The sequence below is a fragment of the Bombyx mandarina genome, chromosome 21, assembly GCF_030267445.1.
Source record: "Bombyx mandarina strain Sakado chromosome 21, ASM3026744v2".
NCBI classification, from domain to species: Eukaryota; Metazoa; Arthropoda; class Insecta; order Lepidoptera; family Bombycidae; genus Bombyx; species Bombyx mandarina.
The window spans coordinates 1,322,811-1,341,570 of record NC_143227.1 but is presented as its reverse complement, the minus strand read 5'-3'; the positions used below and the strand labels follow the sequence as shown (position 1 = coordinate 1,341,570).

Below are 18,760 nucleotides of genomic sequence, written 5' to 3'. Positions count from 1 at the left end.
ACCACGCACCGAGGTGAACCTCTTAACCTCGTGTTAGCCAAAACACCTTCTAATTCCTACCCAGCGGAAGCCGTACCCTTGCGGAAGGCAGTATCAATTAAAGAAAATATATTCAAGCCCCAGAAGTCGAGCAAAACATTCGAACGCAAATCATACAAATCCAGCAATCAAATTAATTCACAAGGACTCTTTTAATTAAATCTGGCAATATTAGAAGCACGCGAGTTTGAGCAATGGCATTAAAATAAACAACATTACATATTAAACTGTTTTCATATTAAATTATTAATATATTAATGGAATGATTCGATTTATCGTGTAAGAACGCAATCGAGTCGCATTCAAATGATCGAGCGATGTTGTGTCGATAAATCGGATCTATATTCGATTTGTATGGTACTAGCGTAGGTAAAGGAGAATAGTAAAGCACTCTGGTATTTGTGAAGTCCTGGTCTCGGAAAGTCACAGATGTAGTCCAAAATACTTGATACTTGAAATCGTGAGATGCAAAATTTATACTGTCATGGGCTATGTAAATGACCATATGAATGGGTTTAATGATATTGAGACTATTTTTCCCATCTTAGCTTATTCGGAAACGACTAGCTTATTTTCGCTAACTAGTAACGAAAACGGTTAGTTAAGAAGCTTTTCATCTCGAATGATGTTATTAAATAAATGGTATTGAAAAATTAAAATACCCACAAAATTCACAATTGTAAACTTATCGGAATATAGTTAAATACAGTTAAATTTCATTATTATTACACATATAGTATTACGTGATAATATTATTCAATGATAATACCTAATATTATATTTGTTGCGTTATAGTAATTACGCGTGGACTGTATTTTTTGTATGAAATATTCATTGAACCTTTGTTATACAAATTAACGACTTAATATAAGAAAACTATAAAATTGATACGTTCCTCTTGGCAGCTACATTTGTAAGTTAATTTGGCGCGATGACGGACGTCACTCGCTGACATTTTTATGTTCAGTAATTGAACAGTATCATATTAGTTTAAAATAATTATATAAATAAAGGTAAGAATAAACGGAAATTTAAATTGAAAATTTTTAGTAATCTGCGGTATATCTGCGGTTGCGCTCACATCACGCAAAAACTACTGGATGGATTTGAAAATTCTTGCTTAAGTTTTTTTATGACGTAAGCGGCCCTTATCCGAATGTAAAGTTTGAAAAAGACAACTACAGCATTAAAAAATATATGAGGATATTAGTTTACTGAATCGCGGTGGTGGTGTTACATTGCCTAATTTATAACTAAATTACCAAGCAACAACATAACTTTCGGTTGGAGATAATCAACGGCATCACTAGTGTGAAGTAAAATTAATTCGCAATTATAGAGAATTATTCGTCATACGAGTATGTACTGAAGAAATCTAGTTAGTTGGACAGTCTAATGTGCGCTAAAAAAAAAATTTTTTTTTTATTGCCTTTATACGCAGACGAGCATACGGCCCACCTGATGGTGAGTGGTTACCGTCGCCCATGGACTTCAGCAATGCCAAGGGCAGAGCCAAGCCGCTGCCTAGAAATGTTGCGTTACTGTTCTCCGTTCGTACTGAAGTGGCCACAGGCGCCGCTCGTCGTATTGTGACAGCGGCGCCGACGTCTCGCTACTTGAATACCGATTATTCGAATTATAATCGATTCTTAAACGAATACCTTTGTTTATAAAAAAAATAATAGCACGTCATTCGACAAAAACAATTTATGATATTCATATGGAAATTTGAATATAAAATGTCCATCAATAAAGAAAGTTGAACGATTTTACTAGTAAATTTTCACAGCTCACAATTCTTAGGAATTGCGTCCAATAACACTATTGTACAACGCGGGTAGGTACCACCATCCTGCCTATTTCTGCCGTGAAGCAGTAATGCGTTTCGGCTTGAAGGGTGGGGCAGCCGTTGTAACTATACTTGAGACCTTACAATTTATATCTCAAGGTGGGTGGCGCATTTACGTCGTAGATGTCTATGTGCTCCAGTAACCACTTAACACCAGGTAGGCTGTGAGCTCGTCCACCCATCTATGCAATAAAAAAAACAAAACAAAAAAAAACGGAACTTTTTTAAATACAAAAACTGTAGACTTTGTACAAGCTACACGAATATAAGAGGAACCTTTTTGAAAACTCAATGAAGGTCATGAGCGTGGTTATTGATTGAGGTGACATCGATATTTTGATGACATTAACTACACTGTTATATATATATCACAGTAAAACATCTTTAACCCACAGCCCCCACGGGTCTAACTTAGCTAAAAACGATATAAATACTTTCATATAACATTAAATACTAATGTTAAATTGTACCTAAAACAAAAATTAATTCAGCAAAATCACAAACACTCTAACTCAATCTTGACATTACACAGAATCGTGGTACCATTTAATTTATCAACCGAAGCACCGAGAATTAAAACAATTCGCTAACTGATATCGGATTTAGGTTCTCGTTCCCATTAATCAACCAGTGGTCTTGATAGGGCAGACAGGGCCCTACTGAACGGTGCTGATGTTTGTGCAGTGATCTTATCAGCTCTAGCCGTCATCCGTAAGTTCTCGTGTATTAATTAAGAACTAAAATTAAATTGGAGGTGTTTCCAGAGACTAACTTACTTTTCTCGCATAACGATCAGTCAGCGAGGGAGCTTCAATTGGATCGATCCCAATAAATAAAGCAGTAGATTTTATCGAATATCCTAAGGAAGTGACAATCCTCTGAGTTAATTAGATGAACCGGCTCATGTAGGGTGTGGACATGGCGAAGCAATGTCTAGTAATAGTGGCTTTCTGGAAGTAGATATTGATGGCCAATGTAAAGACCCAGTGCCGTATTGGACTATGGCCAAAAGTTGGATTTGAGTTTGGGTTTAAGTTTGGTTTTGGGTTTGGTTTATTGGATAAATCTGAACTGCAATATTAGGATGATAATATCACAGAAAAAACTCCCCTTAACGAGTGCGTTGGCCAAGCCTTAGTTTGCAAACTATGGACAATAGCACAGCTGTCAAGGCTTTATTAAACAAGGATACCAAAGACGATTGCTCTGCCAAGATTAACTGACTATGATGATGATTATGATCAATTATTTGAAAACACACAGTATTATGATCTGGGATATTTCAGTCATACGTCTTTAGCAATATACAGTTGCCTTCAGAAAGCCCTACAGTCCGTTTTCCAACGACCTCTGAAGGCTGTTCATTGACCTTTGTAAAAGTATTCAGCATTCGTACTAGCTTAATAACTTCTAAATGCTTAGTAGCCCCATTGAAATGTAAATGGTTCGGGTAAATTGCATTCGGTTAAATCTACAAGTCAATTTAGATATTGAAGTAAATTAAGTCACGGTTCATTTGGATTTTAGTGAATTTATTTCACTTATTAACGAAATAATAAGTATTTTTATTTATGACATTGCCGTTTCAAAATACTTGTCGTTTGAAAAGTAATTTACGGTTGGCGATAAATTAAATACAAATGAATTTTATTACAAATATATGCTATTCTATTTTCAAATCAAATCAAATGAAATCAAAATTTTTTTATTCAACATAAATGAAAGTACATACTTGTTGAACGTCAAAAGAACTACCGCCACTACTACTACTACTACTACTATCTAACTACGAACTACTTTCAACTCCTGTTATTTGTTAATTGAGTAGTCCTTTAAAAATCATCATTATCATTAGCCCCAACCGTCCACTACTGGACATAGGCATCTCCCAATCCACACCATTGAGTGCGGTCTTCAGTTCTGCCCATCCATATTTTACCGGCTACCTTGGGTCGAAAGTCATCGTACCTCCTAGCCGGGTTTTTAGTAAATATGTATGTTTTTCATCAATATGAATAAATGATATGCCTTGTTTTGCTTAACGATCACAGAAACATCGTCGCTTGCATTTGCGATGAACATGACCTCTTGTGAGTCCGCATGGGTAGGTACCACCACCCTGCCTATTTCTGCCGTGAAGCAGTAATCCGTTTCGGTTTGAAGGGTGGGGCAGCCGTTGTAACTATACTTGAGACCTTAGAACTTATATCTCCAGGTGGGTGGCGCATTTTACGTTGTAGATGTCTATGGGCTCCAGTAACCACTTAACGCCAGTTGGGTTATCCAGGTGGGTGGCTAGTCCACCCATATAAGGAATAAAAAAAAAAAACTCGTATAGATGACGATTTTCGCAGCACTCCAAAACATTCCTCCATAGTGACAATCCTAGGTCAATTACCATATGTAATTTATATTCTAACCAAATAGGAGTACTAACAAGTTCAATGTCAAGTGTAACCCGATTCTACCGAAGTCTACCGGTGTCGGGAGTTGACTCATTTTAAGGTACATAACATAAAATGTATAGACATGTTTTGTATTTTTATTGCCCTTGTAGGAGGAAATTACTATGTTTGTGATTTATAGTTATGTTATAAAAAAACTACGGCAAAGTATCCGGTGGTACAGTTTTTGGCTAGAATCGATATATATGTTGATGTGGTCTCGTTGAGCCGTTATTACAACTCCCCCGGGATTATTATGATGTTTGCAGTAATATCTTCGTCCCATATCTCAATTAACTCTCCAAGTGCAAATGTATTGAAATTTTACGAATAAAACAATTACATTACATCTACCTTTTGGACTGTTGGTAGGTCAAGATTATTCAGAGTACCAAGATTATCCCTAGGATTGTGTGGACACACCACCGCACAACATGTTTTTCTTGTTTTAAGAGTGGAAAAGCTGTTATACCTATGGTATTGGAGCTTCAATAACATAGCTCTAAATGGGTATAAAGGATAAGTAAGGGCATTAATCAGATCTTTCACCAATTAAAAAAGTTTTTTTTACAAATACATACATAGTTGTACTTTGATAAAATTTAAAGTACTGTGGTAATTATAATGAAATTTATAGCTTAAAAATAAGAATTATTCAGTTTATTGCATCACGACAGAAAAAGGACAAGGCGCTTGAAGAGAAATCAAACTTACATTATGTCTCGTCTTCATTATTGTATTAAAAATTAAAGACAAACTGTTTGATCATGCTTAGAAACAGAAGACTCGTTAAATAAATTGATCGGGCCGATGACGATTGCAAATAACGAAGTCAATTCTAAGCGTTCTAAGTTCTATGTACTCTCGCTCCGCGGAAGAAATCCATTTCTCGGCATGTAACCACGTGCATTTTTGACCTCATAGAAATATGTTCCTTTTATTTGTTCAGCGACCTTGACCGATGGACATGTGATTTGGCGGTGAAATGTGATTTATGCCCACGGCGAATCTGGTTTTAAGCAGTTACGGGTATATCCCCTAGACCGACGGATCAAATCGCAGCAAGCTTAGTACTGTTGTAATCAGTGAAAGAGTGAAGATTCCTTTCATAATGCCAAATGATTTAATTTACGAATATTATTAGAATCTATTTAATGTGAAGCAAAAACTTTGTACTTCTTTTTAAGAAAATTGCGCGGACGAAGGGATATCTAATTTCAAATATGAGAAATACATTAAATCAATAACTAAAGCATTAGACTCTACGAAGAGTTCGACGGGTGAATTAATCCCACTGAGTTTCTCGCTGGATCTTCGCAGTTGGTCGCGTTCCCGATCCGGTGGTAGATTCTGCGGTGCACTGCTCCTGCTAGGGCCAGTGTTAGCAACACTCCCGGTTTGAGCCCCGTGAGCTCACCTACACGCTAGGATGAAGCTGAAATAGCCTCTTAAGGGTATCAGCATACGTAGGATAAAAAAAAAGTATTTAATATAACGATTATAATATATCGATAAAGCAATAACTATTAGAATAAAACACTTAAGATCTCGAACGTGGACAATAGCATTCACAGGTCTTCTATAGAGAATAGTATTATAATAATATACCTAAACATTATTAATTTATCATTCGATTAATTAAGTTCATTGACCACGTGTCTAAAGTCAGATAATTAAGTAACCAAGCCTCATACAAATATTTAAGGTAAGCGCATCGTGAAAGTGTAGACAGTTTAATGCATACGCCCGTATTTAGCGGGTAGTCATCGCGTACAGTCATTGAGAAAATTGTGGACTTTTTGGCGGGAACGCGAGGAGTGAAGTTGTGTGATTTTCTTTTATTTTGTCTAATTAGTGTTTCTTCAGGTTTAAATGTGTAATAACGTTGGTTTATTAACCGTTTAATATCTGTGAAAGTGCACAAATGTGGGAAGATGAAACAAAGTTGCTGAACGTAACTTCTCGGGATCTTCCAAAAAGTCCACTGAAAAAGTCTCAGTAAATGACCATATGAAATTATACTTCATCCCATATCATCTCATTTCATTTCTTTCTGTTTCGTTTTCATTTCATTTCATGCCATGTTTCATAATAATCAAATTCATTTCATTTCATAATATCATATTTCATATAAAAAGTTATCATTAAAATTAAAATAAGACTTGACCTAAAAGTTTTAGTTACCGGGTCATAAAATCCCTTAAAAAAAATATGAGAAAATTGTAAAATGTAACTACAGATTCTCAACTTCTAAGTAACAGATACATGAAGTTGAGGTTTCTATTGCAATATTCGTTATAGGTACATAATTGCGGCGTGACCTACGAGGACGACTGAGTGCAAATTACTTTAGCACCGTCACACTGCATCCGTTTTTTCCTACCTATTCTAGTAACCTCAAGGGGCTATGCTAGATTCTCCGGGCGAGTAGGTGAGCTCACGGGGCTCAAAATTAACGATATTGCTAATCCTAATCCTAGCAAGAGCAGTGCTTCGCAGAATTTACCTTCGGATCGGAAACGCGACCCACTGCGAGGATCCGGCGAGAAACTCAGTGGGCCGTCTGTAGGTCAGTTTACTCGCCGAGCGCTTCGTCGCTGTGACCGGTGCTTGAGGTACAAAAAAGCACCGTTAGTGGATCGGAAGGATCCGAAATGACGTGTTTAGGGTGACGTCGACGTTGCCATTCGGTTCACAGGATCGCAGTACCGAGCAGGAGCTATTAGTTTTATATTATAGCTACACACGAAGTTACGTTCCATTGTTTATTTGCTAGGTTGAGACACTACCACTTCAAGTGCTGAGGGCTGTGGGATGGAAACAAATGAACCTAGTGACCTCTCGCTTTTGTGTCTACACGTGCGTACAATTGCGAGAGCCAGCTGGTTACGTGTAGATAGAATAACAGTTTCATTACATTTGAAACTTTGCGTTTATGATTACAGTTTGCGACCATGACCAATACAGCAGGGTTAAAAATAACGCAGCGTCTTTGTACGAAACTCGTACTCTTGGTCCGGGCTTACCTTGCACAATCTCTAAAAGCGAATATCCTGGATGGAATTAGGCCTCCCACAAAATGAATCACACACGGCTTATAAAAAGGATATGACCCTAATGATGGTATCTGAAAGATGGGAATAGGAGCCATTATGTTGACGGCTGACGTTATTAAAATAAACGACAAGAACAAGACAGTAGGAATGAAATTATTGTTTTTTTGGCTCTTGAAAATTTATATCCGAATTAAGTGTGTTGCTGAGTAATATTTTATCAAAACAAAGCTTTCTTATGGGATAATTCAGCTCAATAGTTTTGTTAAGACGTTGTGATACCCTACGAAATTTGGAGTATTTTCATTCATTAAATTAGGCCTTTCTGCTGATGAAATATAAGAGTTATAGGTTAGCAGATTTTAACAACCGCATTTGATCCACAAATTGCCTATACCGGCGAGTTTTTTTATTTATCGATTTAGAAGGACAACGTGCCTTCCTGATATGAGTGGTGACAGTGGGTCATGGTCATTATCAATGCCACGGGCACTTCCGAGTCACTGGTTGGTGAGAGGTAAAAATTACTTTGGGAACACACTGATGCATGCAGCGGCTCCAATTAGTATGGATGAGTTCTGCTCTAATTGTAAAAAAGGATAGAGGGGCTATCTCAAACATTTTTTCAGAGCACACCAGAGTTTTGAACCAGTATATGATCCGAATATAGTTAGAATAAGTTACTTTGGTAAATTTATAATATTGTTTCTATTGTTAAAAATTAATGTTCATTAATATTTTTTCTTTCATGAATATCACTAACAATGGTTTTTATTTATTTATTGCACCTGTTGGCAGACGAGCATTTGGCCCACCTGATGGTGAGTGGTTATCGTCGCCCATGGGCTTCAGCAATACCAGGGTCATAGCCAAGCCGCTGCTTACCGTCAAGTTTACTGGTGGTAGGACCTCTTGTGAGTCCGCACGGGTAGGTACCACCACCCTGCCTATTTCTGCCGTGAAGCAGTAATGCGTTTCGGTTTGAAGGGTGGGGCAGCCGTTGTAACTATAATTGAGACCTTAGAACTTATATCTCAAGATGGGTGGCGCATTTACGTTGTAGATGTCTATGGGCTCCAGTAACCACTTAACACCAGGTGGGCTGTGAGCTCGTCCACTCATCTAAGCAATAAAAAAAAAAAAAAAGTACTCTCCAAAAGCCCCCTTTGAAGAAGGTCATTCCATAGCGTTCGGGAAACACCGTAGAGGGAAGCTCATTCCAAAGTTGGCATGTCTTAATTCTATAATCACAGCTGTTCAAGAAAAACATTACAATTTCGGTCTCGAATGTACTTGTGGTAACAGTACGTACCTACTGGTATTTTAACACATTTTAAAGATAAATGATTGAACCCGTAATAACAGGGTACGAGATTCGATTTTTGCAGGAAATTAATTGCGTCAACTTTCATCAGCCTGTGGGTGAATGAACGAATATGGCTGAAATGTTTCTTTTTTCGAAATTTTATTCAGATTTCGGATTATTATTTTTAGCCGTAGTTCTAGCCAATAAAACACACTGCGTTTGTTTATATCATTTTCTCTATTGAGTTTATTTAGAGTCTTTAAAGGATAATTCAGAGGCTTTAGGACACAAAAACATGTATTTTCTTATTTGGAAATGAAGATAGGCAAACAAAAATCAAACCATTACGAAACACATTAGTAAATAGTGAATAACTGAAATTATTTATGTAGTTAAAAAAAACGTGTATAGCTCACAAATAATAAGAACAAAATCTTCAGAAGTGTTTTTATGTAATTGTCTCATATGTTAATTATATTTAAATATTTGTTTGTCTGTTTTGTTGCTTTTTCACTGCAATTTTTATTTTATCGAATATAAGATGACTCCTAAAAGTTTTCATTGAAATAAGGAGAAACTAGTTCGAGATGTTTTATGATAATCAAAGCCCATGGACAATTTAGATGCGGCTGTCCAAATGGATGACAATAAAATGTCTATATATATGGACTATGTCATTCCAAGTGGAAAGCTGGCTTACTTCGTGATGGAAGCACGTCATTACGGATCCTCCCGATCCACTAACGGTACTTTTAGGTACCTCAAGCACCGGTCTCAGTCCTCACCGAACCCGTTGCTTGCTACGAAGGGCTCGACGAGTAAATTAACCCATAGACAGCTCACAGCCCACCAGGTGGGCTGTGAGCTCGTCCGCCTATCTAAGCAATATTTTTCTTTGCCTCAATCTAATGTTTATCATGCTTAGATTAAAACTTTAAAACATCAATGTCTTCATAGAAAGAGCGGTCATTCTTAACGTGGCGCGTATCGTGAGGTAGATTCTGATCCAGAAGACCTAACTACTGCTGCCATAGGCTATAGACGCAACCACCACCGGCAATTTTTTAAGACTGTTTTTTCTATAATTGCGTGTCTGATAATATTTTAACAGATGCGTATATACGTACCTTTATAGTTTAATATTGCATCCTCAAGTGTCTTTACGTTAAGTTTGTTGATTATTATTATATTTTATCAATATATTCTTATAGCATAATATTACTAAACAAATTTAGTCGTCCGGTGACTATGAAAACTGTTAAGTATTCAGAACCGTCGGAATGAAAAATAAAAAATAAATAAAAATACAAACATTTTTAACAGTTTTAACTGGTGGTAGGTCCACGCGGGAAGGTACCACCGCATTGCCTATTTCTGCCGTGAAGCAGTAATGCGTTTCGGTTTCAAGGGTGGGGCAGCCGTTGTAACTATACTTAAGACCTTAGAACTTATATCTAAAAAGGTGGGTGGCGCATTTACATCGTAGATGTCTATGGGCTCCAGTAACTACTTAACACCAGGTGGGCTGTGAGCTCGTCCACCCACTTAATAAAAAAAAATTAAAAAATCGGAAAACCGCACACAACACTATGTAGATATAGTCTTAACCTGAACGTTTGTTGTTATACATAGTTATTGCAGTACTCATAAACTCATTACAGGTAAAAACGTTCACCTGACCACACACAGACCCGTATGTCCGCAAAAAATAACCGCCTAGCTGTTAGTGGGAAACGCTGGCGAAATTACGACTATTAAATGTGATTAAAAACGGTTACCGGACCACGCGATACGCTACAAAAACATTTAGCTCGCCTCCACGCGACCAGTGTGCTTAGTGCGAGCTTTTTAACGTTCCCGATAGCGTAAAAGTTAACTCAAATTTGTATGGAGTTGGAACGTTTGTCTACGTAAACTACATACCCGACCCTGTACACCGAATTGTAAACCGTCGACGTCGCCCAAAACACGTCATTACGGATCCTCTTGAACCATTAACGGTGCTTTTAGGCACCACAAGCACCGGTCACCGTCCTCGTCGAACCCGTCGCTTGCGACGAAGGGCTCGACGAGCGAACTAACCCATAGACACAGTCCACTGAGTTTCTCGCCGGATCTTCTCAGTGGGTCGCGTTTCCGATCCGGTGGTAGATTCTGCGAAGCACTGCTCTTGCTAGGGTCAGTGTTAGCAACTCTCCGGTTTGAGCCCCGTGAGCTCACCTACAAACGTTAGGGTGAAGCTGAAATAGCCTCTCAAGGCTATCAGCATAGGTAGGAAAAGTAAATTGTCTACGTTTGCCGCTAGGGGCGCTGTTTCAACAGCGTACAAATTTGAGTTCACTTTTACGCTATCGAGAAAGTTAAAAAACTCGCTCTTAAGTGCACAGAGCGAAAACAAAGATGGGTTGTAATTTAATTTGGCATGCTGCATTCGCGATGGTTAATTGGAAATTAGTAATTAATTAAACTCATACATTATCACGTTACTTTTCTATCTATTTTAACTATCGATTTTAATGATCGATTAAGTATTTACAAAACAAAATAATTTGATTCCAATTAGAATTAAGTTCTCACTTTGGAATTTGGATTCGTAACGATGTCTAAATAGTTTTGTAATAAGTTTTTTTTTGTCCTACCTAACTGAGAAGCTCCAGAGGCTATATCAGCGTAGCCTTAACTAGTAGGTGAGTTCACGGGGCTCAAACCTGATGACGTTGCTAACACGAACCCTAGCAAGACCCGTGCTTCGCAGAATCTACCACCGGATCGGAAACGCGACCCACTGAAAAGATCCGGCGAGAGACTCAGTGGGCTGTGTCTGAGGGTTAATTTACTCGTCGAGCCCTTCGTCGCAAGCCACGGGTTCGACGAGGACGATGACCGGTGTAATACGGCTATCGCATCCCTCATAGTGAAAGCGTACGAATATGACATATCACCAAGTAAACTAGGGGAAATAACAGACCGGGGACAGTGGAAGTTTGGAAAGGAAAAGGGGTGATTGAGGAGAAAGTGCTGTGGTTTACTTACTTTCTAAACAACTCCGTTCATCTATTTAGTGTTTATAAATATTATTTTAGCCGCTCGCTATCTGTCTGAAATAAAATTACCTCAAGTGTCCCGAGTGCTAAGACTTTTGTTCAAAAGAGATTCTGTTTCTGCCGTGAAGCAGTAATGCGTTTCGGTTTGAAGGGTGGGACAGCCGTTGCAACTTACTGCTGGTAGGACCTCTTTTGAGTCCGCACGGGTAGGTACCACCGCCCTGCCTATTTTTGCCGTAAAGTAGCATTGCGTTTCGGTTGGAAGGGTGGGGCAGCCGTTGTAACTATACTGAGACCTTAGAACTTATATCTCAAGGTGGGTGGCGCATTTACATTGTAGATGTCTATGGGCTCCAGTAACCACTTAAGACCAGGTTGGAGACCAGGAGAGATGAGAATTCCTCCTAATTTGTTTTAAGGACCCTTAAAACAAAAACCCTTAAAACGTGCGTGAACATTTTAAAAATCACACCGATAAATCCATCGGCTCGTTACATCAATTAAACTCATATTAAAAGGCGTAAAAACATCTTTTCATATATGAAACGTAATAAATTTCATTGTTTTTTTTGTTTTTTTTTTTGTTTCGGTCGCGGCACGCAACAAATTGGCCAATAAAACACTTAATTGAGACATCGGATCGAATCGACACGATTCGGATCTCGTTTGGGGCGTAGGTACATTTGCGAATGAAAGTGTTATTGTATTTTTATTTAAAAACATGTTAGAGATCTTTATTATTCAACTAATGTTGGTGAAAAAGAAAAAAAGATAATCTAAAGTTTTATGTACAGGCTTTTACATAGGTAGGCAGAAAAATTCACGGCCTATTCTCTGCTAAACGGGCCCTGACACGAGGCTTAGGTTTTGTATATAATGTTTTTTTTTGCGTGGGTGGGTGGACGAGCTCACGGGCCACGTGGTGTTAAAAAGTTACCGGAGCCCATAGACACCTACGACGTAAATGCCGCCACCTACCTTGAGATATAAGTTCTAAGGTCTCAGTATAGTTACAACGGCTGCCCCACCCTTCAAACCGAAACGCATTACTGCTCCACGGCAGAAATAGGCAGGGCGGTGGTACCTACCCGTGCGGACCCAAGAGGTCCTACCACTAGTAAGTGTTAGAAAACCAACTACCACCAGTATGTTAGAAAAATTAAAAGTCACTTTCGTTCAAGACTGCACATCGCGTATCTAAAACGGATCGAAGGGAGTCACTCCTTAGATGCATATCTTTTGAATAAGATGCTGCAGCTTGCTATCTCGACTGTGATTGTTGAACTTGAGCTAATCAGCATTATTAATTATGAGTGGTTTTTTTTTAATATTAATCTCACAATTTTAATTATCTATATATATAAAAATGAATTGCTGTTCGTTAGTCTCGCTAAAACTCGAGAACGGCTGAACCGATTCAGCTAATTTTTGTCTTGAATTATTTGTGGAAGTCCAGAGAATGTTTAAAAGGTAGATAAATGAATGAAAATGCTCGGATTTCAATAAAAATAACAATTTTGTTTTTCCTTAGATGTGTCTCCCATCGGACGGATTCCTTTTGTTTGTCGTGTATTTTTTTTTATTTTATTGCTTAGATGTGTGGGCGAGCTCACAGCCCATCTGGTGTTAAGTGATTACTGGAGCCCATAGACATCTACAACGTAAATGCGCCACACACCTTGAGATATAGTTCTAAGGTCTCAGTATAGTCACAGTCAATTTATCGATTGAAGCACTACGAAGTCTGCCGGGTCAGATAGTGTTTAATAATTTTTATAAGTATTCGATTTTTCGAATATATCATTGTAACGAACTACTCAAATGATAAACTAAATAATAATCACGTTGTTTTACGTTGTAGGTATCTATGAGCTCAGGTAACCACTTAACAACAGGTGTGTCAAATCAAATCAAATCAAAAAAACTTTTTTTTTATTCAACGTACATAAATGAAAGTACATACTTGTTGAACGTCAAAAGAACTACCGCCAATTCACAAGAACTAGCCTCCGTCCTGAGAAGAATTGGCAAGAAACTCAGCGGGCATGTCTTTTTTTGTTTTTTAATATTATATTTTTTTTTTTAAATATTTTGTTATAATGTCGTGATCTCGTCCGCCCATCTAAGCAATAAATAAAAAAGACGTCGGAAATACCTTGTTTTTCCAAACAAAAATTCCTATCCCCAAATTTAGAATGGTCTGCAGTGAATTAGTCTTTTAAGTAAGTTTTGAATCGATTCACACGTCAACACGATGTGAATAAAAAAATAATAGATCTGTTTGCATCACGTATTCAAAGATATTTATGGAATTATTTTTGACACGTACCGACGTAGCGACGAAATGATTACGATCTCATATCAACACTTTCATTTAACGCACTACCATAAATTTAAAATAAAAAATAAATAAATTCGCAACATCTATAGTTAGAAATTTCGACCACCGACCATGTTACCTACCGCAGATATAAAGTCGCATTCACACTAACTATTTGCACGAGCATGTAAAAAGTTCATAGGTATTATTTCGGGGTTCCGACTTACAATGTGATTATTAGATCAATTACAAAAAAAAACCCTACGAAATCGTCGCTTTACTGTAATATATCTTTAGTTTAGTTAAATGGAACATACAGGGAAACGCGATAATTTGCAAATTCCCTTTATAAACATACTAGCGACCCGCCCTCGCTTCGCTTCGGAAACATTAAAACACACATGAAACCAAAAAAAATAATAAAAAAAAAATTTAAAAAAAGTAGCCTATGTTCATCAGGGACAATGTCGGCTTCTAATGGAAAAATAATTTTTCAAATCGGTCCAGTAGTTTCGGAGCCTATTCGAAACAAACAAACAAACAAATCTTTCCTCTTTATAATATTAGTATAGACAACTGATATTGTCAGAGCACAGAACACACTATCACTTCGATCAAGTCCACTGTTTACTCATAGTAAAAACTTTAATACATCGGATTATTAAAAACTAGCTTTTCCCCGTGACTCCGTCCGCGTGGAATAGTTACTTTGGCATAACGCTAAATTTTACCCCCCACTTCACGCAGAAAGTGAAAATATTTTGAAACATTCTTTATTGGTGCTCCACTTGTATTGATCTTACCGTGATTTTGTATAGTCTTTGTAAATAAATGGGCTATCTAACACTGAAAGAGTTTTTCAAATCGGACCAGTAGCTTCTGAGATTAGCGCGTGCAAACAATCAAACTCTTCAGCTTTATAATATTAGTGTAGATAACCTTCTACTAATTGTGCTGAAGATATTTAACTGCACCAGATTAAAGATATTGCACACAAAATCGGCACATATCGCAGTGTGAAACGACCCTAACGAAAAGCTTTTCGACGTGTTAATGAGTAAGATAGAAAAATTGCAATACAGGAAGCTTTTGAGAACGTCCTTGTCTGTGTCTATTTTATAATAGTAAGTAGTACGATTGACGTACTATTTATCATAAAATTAACTTACAACACAATTGAGGCCATCAGCGCAAAAGTGGTCTAAGCTTCCTACTATAGTTAGTATGGAGGCAGTTAGGTTTGAATTTTCATGAATTTGAATTTGAATAAGCAAACAAACAATATGCGCAAAAATAATGTTTACAAAGCTGTCTGTTATCTATGGGTGAAACTATGGATAGGCCGGTTTTGCATCAAATTTTATTTTATTTTAAATAATCAATTATATTTCAAAATGACCCAATATCCCAACTGTTCGATTGTGTGATTAAAAATGCATTCAATCATAAAGTTAATTAGTTAGTTCAAATTCGCTATTCAACTCAATTTGTATTTGGCACGGTTCCCTATAAGGTATTGGTTGGGTTAGCAAACACAGAAATCCTGTAGTATGGATCTAGGGTACAGTCGCAAATTAGTTACGCCGATTTAAATCTTATTCTTGACGAAAGCTAAAACAGCAGCCGCGTACTTCGGTATAATATTATACCTTAAACGGGAAAATAGCTATTCTTGAGTATGCAACCATTATATTGCAATGGCGTTGATAATGATGATGATGAGGAGAGCCAATATGATTGCGAGGTTATAGTGGCAATGGGCAGTTGAAGGGCATGGCATATTGCTCGGAGAACACGTGACTGCTGGGGCCAAAAAACTCTTGAGTGTCGACTATAGAAAACGCAGCGTGAGTGCAGTTCCTACGAGGTGAACGGTGGTAGGACCTCTTGTGAGTCCGCACGGGTAGGTACCACCATCCTGCCTATTTCTGCCGTGAAGCAGTAATACGTTTCGGTTTGAAGGGTGGGGCAGCCGTTGTAACTATACTGAGACCTTAGAAATTATCTCAAGGTGGGTTGCCCATTTACGTTGTAGATGTCTATGGGCTCCAGTAACCACTTAACACCAGTTAGGCTGTGAGCTCGTCCACCTAACTAAGCAATAAAAAAAACCTGTTAAAGGTCGCGGAAATCGGCTAGGTGCTGGCAGGGCAGGACCGGTCATGTTAGGTGAGACTCATGCTCAGCAGTGGACTTCTGTGGACTGATGTTGGTGATTGCGATGACCAAGCTGTAATGGGATATAAAAACCTGTTCTGTTAAACGGGTACAAGCGACCCATGGTCATCACAGCTTGAAACTGCCGCTGCCTTCAAGACATTACTTCGATGACATAACATTGCATTAACAGCAAAGTGGAAAGCGTCCTTATTTTGCGACAGAAATCAGAAAGACCTTGAACACGACCGCAAAACCCCCTTATTAATTGAGACCCAAACATTTTGCCTTTTGTTCAAGTGGTTTGTAAGAACATGACCGAAATACGTTTCCTTCCTCATGATGATAATCTGAATTCGGCATAGCCGTATCAGAGATTTTATTTGGTCAGCACAACGCGTGGGTAGTCGACCGAGTGCTATTTCCTGCCAACAACCAAAGTAAGTTTCTCTGGAGCCAGGCAATCCGGGGATTTACCGGCAATATGGCCAGAATTACTTGAAATTCGTTAGAAGCAGATACTTTAAGCAACTACAGTTACTATGTCTTGACGTTATGACATTTCGATAAGTCCCTAACAAAAGAATCTTTGAAAGGGTTTTTAAAACGGTCCTTCAGTTAATGAAGTCATCGGCATAACTGCGACAATGCATCGTAAATAACTTTATAATTGAGACGTGAAGTTTTTAAATGAAAGAAAGTGCCGCATGGCAGCTGACATCTACAATTGACAAATGAACGCGAGAGCTAGCCCGTTATGTCATTTGTCTCCTGTCATGGGTAATGACCTGGTGAATTTATGGCGGGGTGTGATATTAATGTAAAATAGCAAAAATATACACGTAGGTTTTTAACACTGACGTAAAAGCACTATGTCTGGACTTTTTGGCGTGAGGAGTGAAGTTGTGTGATTTGTTTTATTTTGTCTATTTAGTGTTTCTTCACGTTTAAATGTGTAATAGCGGTGGCTTATTAACTATTGAATAACTGTGAAAGTGCACAAATGTGGGAAAATGAAACAAAGTCGCTGGACGTAAATTCTCGGGATCCTCCAAAAAGCCCACTGAAAAAAAATCAGTAAATGACCACCATTTTACTAAGATTATATTTAATCCCATACCATCTCTTATCATTTCATTTCATTTCACCGCATATCATCATTTTTCATAAAAATAAGAATATAAATTAAAATAAGACATGACTTAAAGGTCTTAGTTACCAGGTCATAAAATCCCGGAAAAAAAAGCACTATGTCTACCGTGGACCAGTCACATTTTGTGGTTTATGTCACGCGTAGTAAGTGAAAACTTTTTCTTTGTACTTACGTCGTTTCGGCAACGGACACAGTATCTTGATACCCCGAGCACGTTATTTAAAAATAGCAAATCTCGAATTCCTAAAGTTTACTAATATATCGAATGCAATTAAAATAAATGTACACGTTCGCAACGAATAAAAAAATCAATTCAGACAATATATATAATGTTCTTTTAATGATTTTTCATTACTATTTTATTGAAATCTCATCTAGATTTATGATCATCAGTTTGACGTTTGCAACATTTTTTTATTTCTTCTACAATGTCGAAGTAATTGTTTCGATAATGAGTTCTGATTAGTATCTAGGTATATATTAATACGTGAAGCAAAAACATTGTACCCCTTTTTACGGAAATTGCGCGGACGGAGGAGTATGAAATTTTCCACACTTATAGAAAAGGAGTGCAGAATGCTACTTTTTTTAAAATTACACATAAAAATACATTAAATTGATAAGAAAAACATTAGGTACATATACTACCATATATTCGACACACACATATATAGACGCATATAATATACTATTGTTTATTGTTAAGGTCTGTGGTCTAATTGAGAATAGATTAATATTGTTTGTCTTTAGTATTTATTTTTCCATAGCGTAGCCTTGGCGAAATAAGTGAGTATAGAAGCCATAGTCTTTGGCAATCGAAACTTAATAATGTTCAAACTTATAATTTAAATTAATTAGTAGTAGTCTAGTAGTTGTTAGTAGTCTGGTGTAGTGGTAAGTGAATGTGACTTGGTCACTACAAAAGGGGCTCGCGGGTTCGAATCCCGCCAAGGAAAGATATTTGTATGATAAATATGAAATGTCTTTTCCAGGGTAATGTATGTATATTAAATATATGTAGGTATGTGTATTACGTACTAAGATCTGATCTAAAATTAACGAATTATAAACTTTTTCTTTCACAATGCAATATAATTTAGTATAAATAAATAAATATAATCATTAACAATCTACTTAGATACCTGTGTAATTTCGTTCTTCTTAAAAGCTGAACGGATGAGGATGATGGTGGGTCTGAAACAAGAGAAAATGCTTTGTAAGCTCTTAACTGCTGTTTGTTTCATAGGTGTTTATATCCTAAGACAGAGCTCGCCAACCTGCATACCTGTACGGGCTTATTAAATTTACTACAAATCCCACAGAAAAAAATAATACAAAAACAAAATATTTTCCAGACAAACATATTTTCAAAATAAAAAAGTAAGAGGTAGCTTC

At 37.3% G+C, this 18,760-nt stretch overlaps 1 protein-coding gene across 2 annotated transcripts in view; it reads right to left on the bottom strand.

The window, feature by feature from the left end:
* LOC114240356 (uncharacterized) overlaps positions 1 to 18,760 on the bottom strand; it is a 196,186-nt gene that overhangs the window by 55,590 nt on the left and 121,836 nt on the right. For both annotated transcript variants that reach the window (XM_089736295.1, XM_028170875.2), the window contains exon 2: positions 18,508 to 18,559. The gene's annotated coding sequence lies outside the window, so the exon portion shown is untranslated. The remainder of the gene's footprint in view (positions 1 to 18,507; positions 18,560 to 18,760) is intronic.